The sequence below is a fragment of the Coffea arabica genome, chromosome 8c, assembly GCF_036785885.1.
Source record: "Coffea arabica cultivar ET-39 chromosome 8c, Coffea Arabica ET-39 HiFi, whole genome shotgun sequence".
NCBI lineage: Eukaryota > Viridiplantae > Streptophyta > Magnoliopsida > Gentianales > Rubiaceae > Coffea > Coffea arabica.
The window spans coordinates 4,187,711-4,202,715 of NC_092325.1; positions in this window are offsets into that span (position 1 = coordinate 4,187,711).

Sequence of the window (15,005 nt, forward strand, 5' to 3'; positions counted from 1 at the left end):
CTCCAAAAATTTGTTATTGCTGGATACAAGCTTATGGAGGGCTTGCCTTTGGGCCTCCAAAACTTGACCGAGCTTAAATTTCTTGGGTTGGCTGAAATGTCTGATGAGCTAATCCACAAAGTACAAAATTTGGAAAAAAAAAAAAAAGAAGTGAAGATTATCAAACAATTTCTCATATCCCTCAAGTTTGCACTGGACACTTGATAAATGGTGAATGAAAAACAGAGTTAATTCACAAAACTTGACCGGGCTTAGATATCTTGGATTGTATGATATATCTGACGAGCTAATTCACAAAGGACGAAATTTGGATAAGCAAAGTGAAGATTATCAAACAATTTCTCATATCCCTCAAGTTGTCAGTGGATACTGGACAAATGATCGATGGAAAATAGAGTTCCTCTAAGAGAAGAATAGGTAAAAGACAATCTCAATATTTGACTTACAGTCTTCGATGTCAATTATATTTTTAGGGAAAAAAAAAATCTAGTTGTGGCCTTCGTGCTTTTTCCTACTTCTTATCTTTCTAATAAAGGCATGACTCTAGATTGTTGTTCAACACATTTAGTCCTTAGGTATGTATGTGTTTTTATGTGCATAAAGATTTGATTTGTAAAATTATCTTGATTCTTTGTAATAAATCCTTTTCTTTTTCCTTTTCTTGTGTCTTTTGTTTTTTGATTTTGAAAAAGTTATTTTTTTTGCTCAAAAACAAAATTCGAAACAGTGTTCTAGTATCACTCTTTGGATTAGGATAGAGGTGGCAATTTGTCCCAAATCCCAATGGGTTATCCATGCCCATGGGGACTTTGGGCGGGAGGGTATTGTAATTTGATATTGAGTTTAAAATAGAACAAATTTCAATTGTACCTATTAATTGATGAAAAATTTTGGGAAATACTTGGGTACCCATTGGGCCCAAATATCTCACCAAAAAATTTAATTTATTCAAAAATTATCTCTAACAGTTTTTCTAGTCATACCAGCGAATATAATCTAGCAGTCTTTCTAGTCATTATCCATAAGAATTTCTAGCATTTCAGTCAGTTTAGACCTGCTATCAATGGACAATGATGAGAATAAATATTCAACACCCTAAGTGCCTTAGCCATCTTGATATCTGTTGGAATATAGCTATATATCTATCTTTTCCTTTATTTGTTAATCCAATTTTTGGTGGAAATAATGAGTACAAGGCACTTGCATGTTTATTTTCTTGTTAGCTATTTCCTTTGCCTTTTTGTTTTCATGCTTTTAAGGAAGTGAAAATGTCAATTTCATATATGAATAAACCAAAATGTTCATTCTTTTGGTTTAATCCAGAGAGAAAATATGTTCATTTTTACCAAAATGTCATATCTTTTTTAAGCAATTATTGATCATTCTAGAGTGTAAATCAATGTTATTCAGGCTCAGTGGACTAATTTGATTACCCAATGCTGCTACTTGCTAACTCAAAGATTATTTTTTATGGTAATATGATTTTGTCGGAAATTGCATTACATTCCCCATTTGATGAAAAAATGAATTTATGAAAATATAAATTCACAATAAGACTAAGAGAAATTTAATAAATAAAAAATATTAAAGTTATATAAAAAATAAAAAATGAATTAAATATTTTCAAGAAACGTGAGGGACTATATTTAGCATTTTTCCTAATATATTATTAATGATGTTAAAGTCCAAAAAATGGGCAGAGAATGCTTTCAAATTGCTTTGACGATCAAGACTAGGTCCCTTGCCAAGTCCAAATTATGTGATACAATAACAGATATTAATATATCATCCTATATATCTCTAAGTCACTTTCATCCGATATTCTAGAAGAAAAGATCCCTGCAGCGTTTCATCCGATATCTCAAGCTGCTTTAACTCACGCGGATATCTTTTATGATATCATTCTTCTTTTCTCAAGAACAAACACATATCTTGACAAAAGTTTATAGAACCAGCTGAGTTGGCCACTAGGAATTTAAAGCTCTCCTTGGATGTAGCGCTTGCATTCTTATCTAGGCTTTTCTAAAAATTTCAATAGCGGGTGCCAGTCTGGTCTGATGTGTTAGGAAATTGGCTTAATTTCTTTTAGGTAAAATTCTTATTTTATGTGGAAGTAACTAGTTTCCTAATTGATTTTAGTTATTTGAAATAGTAGTCAAGTAAAGCCCTATTTAACTAGATGAGTTTAGGAAATAGTATTGGTTTCCAATTGTTAATTGGTTTTTTGGCAGTAATGTTCTCTATAAATAGATGGGTTGGCATACTACACAAGAGATACACAAGAAGACACAAGGGGGCATCATGTAGCCTTATACATGGGGTGTGAAAGATGGTTCTTGGGAGATGAGAGATGGTATACAAGGGTTGGGATTGGGTTCAAGTTGTATTCTTGTATAGGGTTTTCCTTTCATAATCAAGAACAGGTTTCTCTCCGTGGACGTAGGCTCAATGATGGAGTCGAACCACGTTAAATATTGTATGTCGTTTATCTTTCATGCTTGTAGCTTGTTCCTCATTAAATTGTTATGCACTTGATATCTCAATAGTTGTTTATTCCGCGTTTGGATCCTAACAAGTGGTATCAGAGCTTGCTTGCGAGACTGGGCTACTCAAGGTTCGTAGTTGGATCCTAGTTAACTATTGAGATCAAGTGGATTGGTAGTTGTTACTGATTGAACAATTTAATGAGTGGTATTCTTGTTTCAATGGCTTGATAAAAAAGCATTGATGATGAAGGATGGGAAATCGAAAAGCATGGAGATGCTTGACGGTAAATATAGGCAGGTGATTCAAGGGTCAAGGAAAAGGTGGAGCCCAATGTTGATTTTGGACGTGAATCAGTGGAGACTTTCTCACACCTTCAACGGTTGATATTTCATCCCGGTGGATTTTAGATTTTGGTTATGTTTTTTGGGTGATGTGACACGTGTCCCAAAGAAACAAAGAATTGTAATTTCCATGCGTCAGAAGATTCTGACAGTTACGAGTTTTTCGTTTTAGGTGGAGTCTTGGAAACCACACATGGCGAGACAGTCCTGAAAATGGGAAGAAGTATGGTGATTTTACCACTTGGTTGCCTCAATAGTTAGGGTTAGAGCTCACAAAAGAGGATCCCCGATTGCAAGTGGTGGTGAGAAAAAATCCTATAAAGAGAGATGGTGAATTGAGTCACCTTCTCACGAGTCAACTGGAGGTTAGACTCCGGGCAACTACACATATTCGTTTGCCGATTGAATCAATTTGGTGTCGGGACTGTATTGATTTGTGTGTGTAGTTTGGTACCATATTATTTGGTAGTTGAAAGCAAATGGTTGCTAAAAGAAATTTTTGCCAAGGTGGAGATTTGTTAGAAAATTGACTTAATTTCTTTTAGGTAAAATTCTTATTTTGTGTATAAGTAACTAGTTTCCTAATTGGTTTTAGTTACTTGAATTAGTAGTCAAGTAAAGTCCTATTTAGCTAGATGAGTTTAGGAAATAGTATTGGTTTCCAATTGTTATTTGATTTTTTGGCAGTAATATTCTCTATAAATAGGTGGGTTGGCATACTACACAAGAGACACACAAGGAGACACAAGGGGTATCATGTAGCCTTATACATGGGGTGTGAAAGAGAGTTCTTGGGAGATGAGAGATGGTATATAAGGGTTGGCCTTGGGTTCAAGTTGAATTCTTGTATAGGGTTTTCCTCTCATAATAAAGAACAGGTTTCTCTCCGTGGACGCAGGCTCAATGGTGGAACCGAACCACGTTAAATATTATGTGTCGTTTATCTTTCATGCTTGTAGCTTGTTCTTCATTAAATTGTTATGCACTTGATATTTCAATAGTTATTTATTTCGCGTTTGGATCCTAACATGATGTTAGGAGGTTAGGCGTTGAGTTCACATTCAGCCTTGAATTTAATCACATCTTTTACTTGACATCAGTTGCAGGCTTTCGTAGTATTCCATCAAATGCAGCGTAGATGCCAATCCAAATTCGAAACTAAGTAAATGGAAAATTTGACTTAAAAGGATTACATGAATTAGCAGTTCAAAAAGTTGACTATTTGAGGTGATATTCTTGCTAAATGCAAAGGCTCAACTAAAGACAGCAGTGATACTTAAATTCCACTCTTTCACATTTTCTTCCCCTGTTCCTCACTCACTTCGATGCATAATACCAAGGGAAAGGTCATTTTCGTGTTTATGCCATGAACAGTCAACTTCTTATGAAACATCAACTCAGGAGATGATGCATATGCTTTTGTTGCATATATGCGTTAACTATCATATATTCTGAGTAGTTAACTATGCATATCTGCTTTTCTGAGCTTTAATTCTTGTAAGTAATGGTATATGAAAGGAAGAATTTCAGGCTAGGAAGCTCATCTCGTTTTTTGTTTTCTACTCTCTTTCATATCTTTATTATTGCTTCTGCTGCTGCAATTCATTTTGAGACGAGTAATGAGACAGACTACCAATCTCTGCTTGACATCAAGGGTCTAATAAAAGGAGATCCATTCCAGGCTCTAAGCTCCTGGAATGATTCCATTCATTTTTGTGATTGGCGTGGAGTCGCATGTAGCCGGCTTCATCAAAGAGTCACTGTCTTGAATATGTTATCACTTCACTTGGTTGGTTCTCTTTCTCCCTCCATAGGAAACCTTACCTTTCTCAGAGAACTCAATATTCAGGATAACAATTTTCATGCTATGATTCTTGAAGAAGTAGGCAGACTTTTTTGGTTCAGCAATTGTAACGAGTGTGTTTGGATTGCACATTATTTACACATTATTTACACACACACACACACACATATATATAGATATATATTTTAATGTAAGCAGGAAGACTCGAACCCGAGACCTCTTGCTTACACTCCCTCCCCCGTATCACTCAATCCATCCCTCTCCCATCTTATTTACACATATTGACTTATTTGCATTATCAATATATTTTTCAACTATCTTTTTTTCTCATATTCATTACATCATGACAGGTGCCGAACCTGTGCAATAATAATAAATAAAACCTAACTACCACTTAAAACAGTCAATAATCAATTCGAGTACTGGAGCAGGGACTCTAGGTGTGCAATGGGTTACTTGATTCACCATGTTCCCGAAGAGTTTGCTTAATCCGATATACCTGAATAAATTATTTAACTGAATTCCCTAACTAGTAGACAGTGGTAAGCAGGGTCGTCTTCTCAGGGACTAGCAAGATATTTTGTTTCTTTTCAAATCAAGATTAATGGGGGGTTTTGGTGTCAAATGCCAACTAAACAAACTAAATGCAGAAAATAATTAATTAAAAGAAATAACTAAGAGAAACTCTAGCCAAGAGTACACTTCAGAAATGGTTCATGCAACTGATCATCGATTCACAGATAATTCCAACAAATATTAATAGATTGGTTATAGTTGTCTCGCACGCGCTAAACAACCAACCCTTCCTTAATTTATCGATAGCTAAGGTACGACCGTTAGCTATTTCTCTAACTCAAAAACAACCCTACGTACGACCGTAGGATTTAATTTTTAGATTGCATTAATAATTAGAAAAGCCCAATCCTAACTAACAAATACGCTACGAGGGTTTGTTTAAATTAGATCGTATGCTCCCCTGACATAAACCCAATTACGCCAGTTGCTACTAAGATAGAGATAACGAACAATTACGGATTCAATTACCTCTATTTAGCAAAATAGCCTACGTGAATAATTAAATATTGCGCATCTATTCAATCACTCACACGAGCTATAGCAATTAAAAGCAGGAAACATATAAATACCAATAAATGAAGGAAACAATTAAAAGCGGTTTAGATCTCACAGTAATTGCCGAACCAATTCGTCAGTTGTCCCCTTGACTAGAAGTAGGAGGTTAGTCCTCCATTAATGGAGAACAACCATGCAAATAATTGTTCCAAGCTTTTTTCATTGTTTTTTTCTCCAAAAATCGGTAAAAAGAAAATAATACAAAGACAAGCCGTCCTTTTTTCTTCTCCTGATTGCTTTTTAAAGCATCCCCCAAAGCCAAACGAAAATACATCCAAGCCAAGTAGCAATCCCGCGGAATCCGGCTTTCTTTCCTCTTCTCGTTTGCTTTGTTTCCTATTCAGCTTCTACTACTCATTGTTCCTTTCCAAACGTGAAAGAAGGAATACAAATAGACTAGCCTCTTTTTTCCTTTTGGTAGCCACGAAATTGAAGGAATTGATTTTCCTAATTTTTAGCTTTTTGAAACCAAATAGACTTCCTCCCAATCTTTCGTTAATAATCCACGTAGACTCCCTTTTGAATTAGAAAACTCTTGAAAAATCACATCTTTTATCTCTTTTTGCTCTACCTTCCTACAATTTGTACCAAATACCAAATATAAGTAGAATCAATCAATTAAAATAATATTTGGTTAAAATCAAGGGAAGAATAATTATAAATTTAACAACAAATCATGACTTATCACATCAAAAAAGTAGTACTGTATTTTTTTTTTTACAATATTATCTCAAACACACTTGTTGACAGTTGTAAATCAAAACTTTCTTTGCAATATCCAGCGCCACCACCTCCGTCTTCTCACCCTTCTTCTTTCCTTCACCAGCGCCTCCCCCTCCACCGTCCGCCTCCAACGCCACCACAAATCCACCCCTTTATTATTTCCCTTCCCATCTATTGGCTTCCCAGAGCAAGACTGGTATCCTATCCGCAGCTAAACTTTCAAGGAAACAAGGGCGGGGCAGTTATAATTAGCTGTCTTGAAATCACCACATTGATCTATTTATTTGTTATTTTCATTTGGTCAGGTTAAGAATTAAAGTTGTGACTTTTTCTAGTATATTAATCGATGGATAACGAACGAACTGACAATTACCACTTGCCTATATTGAGTTGTGTAAAGGGTCTTGCTTTTTCTTGCAAGATATCTGTAAATATTTGTATGCAATTGAAAATTTGGAAACGCTCTTCTACTACTGTCCAACATTTTATAATTCATGGTTATTCTGTTTGTAGTTTTTGGAGTTCTTGCATTTTCTTTTGATTATTTTCAAATTCGAATTTTTGAATCACTTAATTGTATGGGGGACACTGTACATTGCCACTAATATTACCAGTTTTTCTAGAAATACGAATATGTTTGAGTTATTTAGTTCAGGATATTTGTGGGATTTGGTCGCAAAATTTTTTTAAAATTTTTTATCTTTGCAGCGGCCATGTTGTGAATTTTGTCAAAAGCTAGTACTAGGTACGCTTCATGTCCTTGTACACGTGTAAAGCTCAGGTGTAGTTTTGGCTATATTATTCCGTACTAATGTTTAAACAAATCTATTTTATGACTCAGATGATTTTGACATGGAAAAGTTTTAAAATAGTAATAGTAATAAAGGATCTCTAAAATTAATTTGTATGAGTATGTCATTTTAAATTGATTAGTAGAATCATGGTTTTGATAAGTTGTACATGTTGGTATATGACCCCTTCTATTCTACTTGATAATTTTTTTTTTGAAGGGTAAACATTTGATTGCAATTGCATTTTGACCAGGTTTCAATTGTTTGTTTTCGAGCAAATGCATAAATATTTTTTTTCACTTGATATGGACAATGAGAACATAATAACGAATAAGGAATAACATAATTGCTTGATTTCATGTAATTTAATATTTTATTAGCTGGTAATTATACTACTAACATGAATGCTTGTTTTAATAAATGCATTACTTATTCTCTTAAAGTAAAGGGAAAAAAGTCAAAGTTCCCAGTATAAGGTAAACAAATAGCACAATACAAACAAATAAAACAAAATTAAAAACATATGTTGTCCTATGACATATTTCATGATAATTAAGTTAAGTCCGTACAGATTTTATTGATGCTTGTTTTAATAAATAAACACGCCCAATTCTAACATCTAAAATTTGATTATGCTAAATTTAGAGATATTATTATTATTTTCTTTGTAAAAAAAAAAATCTATCAGCTGTATGTTTCAAAAATCTGTTAAAAATAAGTTATTACCAATCAATGATGTCTGTATAATTGGGCAACACAAAGAAAGTCTATCAATTGTACGTTTCAATCATATATATTAAACCCGATCTGGTCCGATGGTCGAACTAATCAACTCGATGAACTTGCCACTGGATTGGGTTGGGTCTCTAATTAGACCGTCTAAGCACAAAACCCGTTGACTGGTTAATGACTCAACGGTTCAATTGGATTAAATTGGAACCCGCCCGGTTTTGTGGACGAATCGATTTTGTGGAAAAAATTTTAACAAGCTCTTGCTAATATTCGAATTCGAGACTTTAGGCATATATCTATGACATGCTTACCACTAGACTACTTTGTCATATACTATATGAACGTTTTGTCAATTTTATCTTTATTTTTTTATTTTTCAAAAGCAAATTTATTTGGAATCTTTTAATTAAAACTTATGACCCCCCAAATTCTATAAGTTATAAAATGAATTTTAAAAATAACATATTACATAATTTATTTTAAAGACAAATAATGTTTTTAATAATTTTTTGCACTTAAAATTCGTAAATAACCTTGATAATTACATTAAACACAGATAAAATTTTACACATGAAGTTTCATGGATTACTAATTAAATTTATATTTTGTCAGTTCTTATATGAATTAATTATTCTATAGCGAATTAAATTAAATGAGCATTTATGATGACATTTTTTATTATATTTTATATCATATATCCTATATCAAAAATTATGAAACATAATATTTAAATATGTTTAGTGACCCATTGATTTAACCAATCACCCACTAGTTGAATCAGTGATCCGTTAATCCATCTCCCTCGCCGGATTTCTTTCCGGATTAGATTTAATAACTATATGGTTTCAATCTAATAGTAGATTCAAAGAATTAATTGTTTAATCAAATCCTATTGAAAGAAATCCATAGTTGTTTAATTCCATTTGAAAGGGAATCTTCTTCAACATAGTTGTCAGGTACGTCACCATTGTTGTAATTCAACAAACTTCTGCATTTGTCAGGTACGTCACCATTTGAAAGGGAATCTTCTTCAGTTGTCAGCTATGTCACTCATAAATCTCTATAGACAATTGACTTTTCCTTACAAATTCCATGTACAAAAATGCCTTCACAAACATCAATTATTCCACTAAAGTCCCTGACCAATTAAGACCTCTGTTTTGAAACTCAGACCGGACCGGCCGGTCGAACCGGGAACCGGCCAGGTAACCGGTCCGAGTCTTATTAAAAAACCGGAAATTTAAAATCCGGTCAAAGCCGGTCAAAAACCGGGTTTGACCGGGAAAAAACCGATTTTTCCGGTTCAACAGTAATTTTTTATAAAAAAAATTCAAACTTTATAATATTATGTTTTGACCCCCTAAATTATTAAAACTTATCGATATACCTCAAATATTTGATACTTTATGAATATTGTCCTAAAATTTGATGTTATTTTTCAATTAAACTCATAATTTTAATTCTAAACTTGTTAATATTTATTAAATAATATAAATTGCTACTTAATTGTTCTAATTTCTTTATATTTTCTTGTTAAATATATTTGAAATATCAAATATATATGAATATACCTTTATTAATATCAATATATTATTAGATATTATAAATATAATATTTTAATTTTTAAATAATTTTTATTTATGACGTCATCCGGTTCGACCCCTATCGACCCCCGGTCGAACCCATTGACCCCTGACCCCTGACCTTGACCGAGTCGCTATCCGGTCCGGTTCTGAAAACATAGATTAAGACCCCTAGCATGTACAAAACTGTGGAAAAACCAAATGGTCAAGGATCAAGGGATTTTTTTCATCGAAAATGTGGTATGTTTTAGTTTATTTTTGAAACATATGTTTGCAATTATTTTCTTGAGAAAATAATTTCTAATTTTCCGTGCTCTAATGTTCTTGGATATTCTGTTATTTTCCATGCTATTTTAGAAATCTCAACCAACTGTGCATCACACACGTTTAGTCACAAGTTGTTATTCTGCAATTTTTAATGGGGCCGCATGGATTCAGCAGAGTTGAATAAAAAACAATTTTTCTGCTCGAGAATATTCTTTGATAGCATATCAATGCCTTGTTGGATTTCTCTTGTGGAAATTACCAACACAGAGCGTAATTGCAAAGAATATTTTCTCTAAGATAAAGTGCACACGATTGTTTAGAAGTTTAATAAGACGTAGACAATAGAGGGAATTTAGTGGAACAAAGATTAAAAAAAATGGAGAAACCAAAGAAAACTTACCATGTTTCTTTGAAACCTAAGTAAGAATATGTACTACTATAGGATTTAAAAAAAAAAAAAAAAAGCTACTGACGGCAAATCCTTGAAAATGCGAAAAATATTGAACACTGTGTCATGATTTTAATCCAATTACATTTTGCCACATCATCAAATGATTCAAATTATTGAAATAATCTAACAATTCATAACTCTCATTCAATAATAAATTTAATTTCATCAATGTAGGATCTTAACGGTACCATAGAATTCCTCTAAAAACAATTTTTTTTTTTAGTATAAGCGAGAGGATTCGAATTCGAGACCTTTTGCTTACACTTCCTCCCCCGTACCACCTAACCCAACCCAACCCTCCCCCTAAAAACAAATATTAACCGCTATATTATACCCAAAAAGAATGCATCGTTTTACTTTGCCTCCATCATCCACGTCGCAAGTTCCTCTTATATCTCACCTTTGGTATTCATGCATTCACAGATTTCTTGAGGTTATTGAATATCTAAATAAAAATGGTAAAAATTACTAATTCTTTTGTTTTTTTTTCTACGAATTCTTTTCTTGCTTATTTACTTGTTAAATTGCAGCAAGAATATGAAAGTTACTTTGCGATTTATTGGATAGAAGTGTTGGTGATCGCAGAATCCATAGCAGCGCAGAAATTTATCTATAAAATTCAGAACTTGTTCTAATTCAAAAAAAAAAGAAGAAGAAGAAGAAATATCCTTTTTGTAGCTTTTGTTTCAAACTATGCATCTAAAAGGTTCTACAGATATTCTTGTTCATTAAAATTTAACATTCTGAATTTCTATGTGACCACTCGATTGTCTCACTTTGGTTAGCCGAAACAGCCTTGCAAGTTTGGCTCTGGCAGAACAAAAAGTTAGAGGAAATGTTAAAAGGGAATTGATTAGTGAAGAAACAGCTTGGGCATTTTAAGAAAAATAGCACTGGCAGAACAAATAAAATAATCGCCAGCCATCAGAATAAGAAATCAACAGCTAGAAGAAATAATATTCATGAAAGAAAATCTCACGAAAAATAAAGAAAAAGATTTGGAGACAAGTGGCTGCTAAACGACTAATTACTTAGAATATTGTCGAAAAAAAATCGGAGATCTATGACTTTAACAATGGTGTAGTATTGAACTACTGCTGCCGGGCAAAATCTTTTTTTTTTTTTCTAAAGAACAGTGGACAACCCGGCAGCAAATGAAAATATTTTTTTTTTAAATAAAAGTGTCGAAAAAGTTTTTAAAAAAGAACTTAAAAAAGAACAGACTGGAAAAGTTTCAAAAAAAAAAAAAAAAAAGGTGCGGCACCACATGCACTTTTTCCAAGCGTTTCTTCTTCTCATCTCTCAGACTCTCTATCTGTATCTGACTCACAGGCGGTGTGGACTTTCAGACCCATAGCTTCCATATTTTATTGTTCACGACACCACTTTCCCCCCACTTTCACTCAGTCACCACGCCAGCAGTTATATCATATGGATAAATTCACTTGTTTTTTTTTTGTTTTGGTTCCTTTTTTGCCTTTCTAAATTTATTTTTTTATAGCACTTATTTCATTATAATCTTTTTTTATTCAGTATAATAAGTAGAAGGTTTCGAACTCGATATTTTACAATTATAATCATTTATTTTAACTTTTTGTAAACTTATTTAAATTTATTTTTGCAAACTAAATTATCAATTTATACCATCTTTTGCACTCATTATTAGTTTTAAATATTTACTTGTAATATTCAATAAGCCTAATTCCCAATTTTTTACCCATCCGTACTTTATGTCACAAAATTACATATTATTTAATAATTGAACAATAAGAATATAAAATTTTGAACTAACTACTATAAAAGTTAACATAAAAATTTAATTCAAAAATTTTGAACCCCTAGCATTTTAATCCTGTGCAAATTGAAAATTTTATTTTGGAAAGGTAGGAAAAGAGAATAAAACTTGTCATAAATTGATAATACTGAAAAATGAGCCAATTAATAAACTAAGAGAAAATAAAATGATAAAATAAAACTAACAATTAATAATAATAATAATGAAATAAAAGTAGTTAATATCATGACAAAATAAAAAATTTTAAAAAAATGGGTGAGGGAAAGAAATGAGATTTGGGGGAAAAGAATTCTATGGATCAATTGGGTTTGATGGGATATCCAATAATACCCATTTAATAAATGGGTATTATTGGGTAACTCATTTATACTCATATGCAAAAGTTTAAGATATGCATACCCATTTATTCATAGTTGAATATGGATAAATTTAATTAAATGAATTTGTTTGACACCAATACCTGCAGCTATCTAATTAAATTTGCCACATGCTATACCTTGAGCAATAAACTTTTTTGTATAAACCAAGTCACTATTCATTCCTGAGCGGCTATGCGTTGCATTGGTTCGATCTCAGTATAAGGGTCCATATTCATTGTTCAGAAGAAAATGAGAAACAAGCATCAAACTTAATCTTGCATGATAGTTCTATAAAACATTAAAAAATGTCCAGCCTTTTTTTTTTTTCAAAACTTTTGCATTCCTGCCTGACTGTGTCACTTTTTAAAAAATTTTTTTTTTTTTACCAGAGCCCGGGAGCCGGTGCTTTTTTTTTTTTTTTTTTAAATTTTTAATTTGGCTTTTGCTGCCGGACTGACAAAGCCCCGCAGCAATAGTTCAATATCACACAATTGTCAAAGAGCCATAGATATCTGATTTTTCTTTTTTTTTTAGCAATATTCTAAGTAATTAGCCTTACTAAACAGATTAAGAAAAGAAAAATATGATAATTGTCAATTTACATATATTAAATTTGCTATTATAAGTTTTTTCTTGTTTACGCAAAACTGTAAAAATTTATATTAATATGAGCAATAACGTTTTTTTACAAGAGAAAAAGCTCTCAAGTACATGAGAAAACCTATACTATATACAAGAGATACAAATAGACATAATCAGTTAAGAAAATTTAAAAGACAATCCCCATTCCAAAGCTAGCTATCAGACAATTTTCACGATTTCAATTATACAGGTGTCATCTATGGTGGAAGCTGACTCGCCTATGCAGGGTGAGAAGAGGAAAGGACCAACACATCCCTGTGGAGCAGGGCAGACAAAAGCTAGTGACCGGAAAGTAGTAGAAGTTTCACACAAGGTCCATTGTGCTTTTAGGGGAAATAACATATATGCCCCTCAACAACTTATGGGCATTTGTATGCACTCAAAAATTGCGCTAATTTAATATAAAATTTATTTTTTTATGTAATTCCATTTATTATAAATTTATCAAATAATTTTGATTTATAAGGTTATTGTAATTTAGTATTTACAATATTTAGAGTTGTTATAATGACAAAATGTGTTTAAATAGTCAGAGAAAAATTAGTTTTTCTTTAAGGATAAAATAGAAAGTTTAAAAAATAACATAAAAAAGTTTACACTAACTGCAATTCGTCTAACTTTATATGTTGCATAAATAGTGGCTTTTTAACTGGATTAAAAATTATAGGTGAATTATTAGAAACATAATTAACATAGTGCTTCAAGAAACCAGAATCGTGATATAATTGGCTTAGTAGATTTTAATTTAAATTTAGAAATTAGATAAGTAATTTTATATGTCACATTGTGACTTTTAAATCGATATCGAATTTGTAGATGAGTGATCATAAACATAATTAACATAGTATTCCAAGAAACTAGAATTGAGATTGTAGATAAAATAATCATAAACATAAATCACATAATATAAAGGATTCAAAGATTGAACATTTCAACTATTGAAATAATTAGACGGTTGTCAACTTAAGTCATAGCTACGCAACTAGGTATACTGGAAATGACAGGTTATAAATCACAAATTTGACTAGTAAAGTAGTGCCAATATTTTTTGGCTTTTTAAATATTAACATTATCTAATGACAAGGATAACCAAATTATAGTAAAAATCAAAATTTACATAAAACAAAATAAAACTTTAGTTGATTAAATGGATGTTTCTTTGAATTGTAAGTAGACACAAGAAATTAATACATCATTAATTTATCAATTAATTAGTACCTTTTTAAATTAATAAAAATTGTATTGTCTCAAATTTATTAATTTGTAGAGGTTTTACTATAGTTTTAATCACTTGTGTACGCTTTTAATGTGTCATGTACACTGGTATAATATTTACTTGAAAAAATACTAGAACAAATTGAGAGAGTGAAGAAAATTTAGAAGAAAAAGAAGTAGGAAAAAGGGGAAAAAATGTCTTATGTCTTATTACTTGCATTTATGTCTTATTGTCTCTAGGCCCTTTATGTTCTCCCAATTGAACATTTGCAACTTAGGGTCTGTTTGGTAGGGAGTAAAATATTTTCTTCGGGAAAAAGTCTTCCACTGAAAATTTTTTACAGGAAAATAGTTTCTTTTCTCTATTATTTTCTGGTGTTTGGATACTTATTTACAAAAACACCCAAGCCCATCGTAATGACTGAGCCCATGTTACTGTGATTAACTTATTCCTCTTTTAGCATCCTTGTAGGCTCTTCTTCTATCACCATCGTCATCTATTTTCCCACATTTACATCTGTTGAAGAAACCAAAACCACACATAGACATACTGATCATTATCACCAATCTCACCCAAATATAGACAACTTGAACAGTCCTTTGGATTTAGATTAGTTAATCTCCAGAGATTTGAGTTTGTCAAAATTTTTTGCCTTAGCATAAATTTGTGTGTGAGACAGACAA